Below are 3,561 nucleotides of genomic sequence, written 5' to 3'. Positions count from 1 at the left end.
CCTATACGCCCATTCCCTCAGGCAGTTTTACAGGGAATGTGATATATATGGAACTGTGGACTTCAGATTCGGAAATGCCGCCGCTGTTTTTCAAAACTGCAACATTTATGCCCGGCTGCCGATGCAAGGACAGTTCAATGCCCTGACCGCCCAAGGCAGAACAGACCCAAACTAGAACACCGGAATTTCCATTGAGAACTGTAATATCATGGCAACTCCAGACTTGGTTTCTAGTAATGGAACTACAAGCTCTTATCTAGGACAACCATGGAAAGAGTACTCTAATGCTGTCTATTCGCAACCTTTCATTGATAACTTCATAGATCCAGCTGGCTGGATAGCATGGTCTGGAGACTTTGCACTGAGCATACTCTACTACGCGGAATACAACAATACAGGCGCAGGATCAGTGACAACGAACAGGGTTTCGTGGCCGGGTTACCATGTGATAAACGCTACAGATGCTGCCAATTTCACTGTCTCCAACTTTGTGTTGGGGGACGACTGGTTACCTGCCAAGTTCGTCGCCATATTGCAGTAACTCTCGAAGCTATTCGAGGCTTTCAACCTGGGCGATTTCATTTCTTGGCTTGGCGGTGCTCTCGATGATCTAGGCTCCGTCGAATATGAAAAGATGCAGAATCTTGGGCACTCCGATGACTCCAGGCAAGAGGCGGAGGTATTAGAAGAGAGAGAGTGGGGACTCAGGGTACGAGGGCAATATTAGGTTTTAAAAAAATTGTAAGTGCTGAAATCACTGACTTCAATGTTTCTTTTCCCAATTATCTGTTTTATTTTGAAAATTAAAAAAAAATAAATAAAGGGTAAAATAATCTTTTTCGCTTTTTTACTAATGGGCGTTAACAAGTAGAATTAGTCAATTATCAAAAGTAGTAAGAATAGTATTAATCAATTAGCTAAACCGTAATTGTTGTTAAATTTCCTTTTTATTGGAGGGTTTCCCTCTATTTGTGCGGAGGATTTTGGCGTTTGTGTTGATGGGTTGCTTGAAAACCTTGAATGGGTCAGTACTCGGGACTGAGGAGCGCGTGTTGTATTTATGCAATCAAGACAGGGACATGATAAGAGCGTCTTCGGATTTTACTGGCATCGATCGATGACTTGGTTTCGTAGTCCTTTGCTTACTTACTTATGAAGGTAGGTGTCCCTGTCGTGTTGGCCTGCCCCCAACAACAATGTTGGTTTCGTAGTCCTTTTCCTTTTTTTTTTCTGTTTTGGGGAAGTCGAGTTCGGAGAAATCTTATTAGACTATTAGTTAGGTGATTAACAATTGGGTTGGGTTCTCCTAAGTTCTAACCTGTTTCTACTGCTGCTCCAACGTCTAACTCAAAGTGTTTTTTTATCAGATGCAATCTTACACAGTGGGGATGTACTGTGGGATGTTGTGGGGGGCAATCTTCTGGGGGCTGATTTGATCTTGACAAAGCAGCCACCACACCTTGTTCAAGCTTCTCTGTTTCATTGAAGATATGTCTAGTCAATTCAATGGGCTATCCACTGCACATCCAACCATGTATTGGATTTCCCCACAAGCACATCTCAATTGTGTATTGGTAACATCTTCCCACAAGTATGGGAGAAGTTTCCAATGCACGGTGAGAAGTGCGTGTGGGGCATGTTCTATAGGGCGCCAATCTGATGAACTCATCTAATCCCCAGCCTTTTGATAACTTCGAGGAAATTGCCTCTCCAGTCTCTTGCTTGTCTATGTGTTGGCTTTTTCCTACTCAAGAGGTGGGGTTTATTTATGTGAGAGGTTGTATTTCACAATTGGCATTCTCTTTATTTTTCCAGAGAAAGAGATAAATTTGTCTTATTTTGTGTTAGCGTATACAAATTTATTCATGGGGCCAGATCATCCGATGGGCAGGCCCAACTATTTTTCAAACTAAGCTCAAGTTTTCTCAAATAAGCCATTACATATAATTATATAAATAAAATATATTAATAATATATAATATATATTAATTTATTAAATCATTATCAGGCTCCAACTTAAGATTAAGCCTGATGGTTGGTTTGAGCTCAAGTCTGAACTTGGACTTGGGCCTGGACATTTTCTGTTAATAAAGAGGAAGAGATTGACTTGAACCCAAACCAGCCCATGGACAAGGATCAACTCTCTACTAACCTTTAGCCTTTTTTTTACATGTCTCTTTTGTATTGCAATGGAGAGTCTCTTAACATTTTCATCTCATTCATTGGTATCCTTTTTTATGTGAAAAAGAGAGTGAGTGGAAGAAAAAAAAAAAACCTAATCTTCTTTTATAAGAGAAAAAGAATAGTTCATGTTTCTTGCAATGTGAACAAGAGCAACACTTCAATCAATTTTTGGCTATTATTTTATATCTATTTCATCAAATTTTTGGTGGGTTTTTTTTTTTACTCATTGTTTTGTAGAGGCCTTTGGTTGTTTTATTTGGTGAGGATTTTCTCAAATTTTATTGATTGAAATATATTTTGTTTGGTAACTATTTTAGTATATCTAAGAGAAGTTCTTGGTCCTTGAAGTTTTTGTTTATCTTCCAATTGAATCTAGAGAAGTTGTAATCCCATTATTCTTGTTAATAGCAGAAATTTTTTTACCAAGGTCCCATGATCTTTATCCTCACATTGAAGGATTTCTCACATTAAACTATTTACAAGGGTTTTAACCCCAACACTAACTAGAAAATTGGGTTTGTGGTTCTCCTTGCCAATATAATTTAAAAATTAGGGTAAAAGACTTAAACCTCTGCTGAGATTTCTCCTGAATACTAAAGCCTTCCCTCTTTTTTGGGGGGTAATCTCACTTTTGGACGCTTACTTTGTGGCTGTTGGTTTGGGTCCAAAGTTCAAAGTTTAAAGAAAGATGAACAATGAAAAGAAAAAGAGAGTCAAAATATAAGCATTCTTTTAACTTTACCCCTCATCACAATGTTAGTTTAACAGAGTTAGACTTAAATGTATATTATTGGAAGTTCAGATACTAAAGTAACACATTTGAAAGTTCAAGTACTAAAATAACACATTTGAAAGTTCAGGCCCTAAAGTAAAACTACCCCTAAGTATAGGGTACCTATCCACAATTTACCCTTTGATTTAAAAACTATCCCTAAGTATCAATTGGGCTGGATTTGGTCCAATCCGATCCAGTCCAATGTGAGTCCATTATAAATGGGCCTGGTCCAATCCAGTCCAATGAATATTTTGGACCATTCTAGACCAGTCCAATTCAATGTTTGGACCATCCAATCTGTTCAAATTTGTTTTGATATAGATTGGCTTCAATCCAAACCTGGTCCATTGACACCTATATTCTTATCTTATATCAATGGATCAGATATTGGCTTAATCCAACCCAATCCAAATAAATGGGACAGACCAGGTCTAATCCAATCTAATAAATATTTTGGACTGAATTGGTCCAATACAATATATCTTGTTAGTCCGTCCAATCCGTCCAAATTCGTCCAATCCGTCCAAATTGATTTTGGACTGGATGGATCCAATTCAAAACCGGTCCATTGACACCTTTAAATATAGGATACTTATCCACAA

General features: G+C 38.1%; 1 pseudogene; it reads left to right on the top strand.

The window, feature by feature from the left end:
* The first annotated feature begins 208 nt into the window (after positions 1 to 208).
* LOC148791945 (putative pectinesterase/pectinesterase inhibitor 20 pseudogene) lies at positions 209 to 541 on the top strand (annotated as a pseudogene).
* Positions 542 to 3,561: the final 3,020 nt, after the last annotated feature.

Source organism: Nelumbo nucifera, chromosome 5 (assembly GCF_055504915.1).
Source record: "Nelumbo nucifera cultivar China Antique chromosome 5, China Antique-T2T, whole genome shotgun sequence".
Taxonomy (NCBI): Eukaryota; Viridiplantae; Streptophyta; class Magnoliopsida; order Proteales; family Nelumbonaceae; genus Nelumbo; species Nelumbo nucifera.
This window is presented reverse-complemented; position numbering and strand designations above follow the sequence as displayed.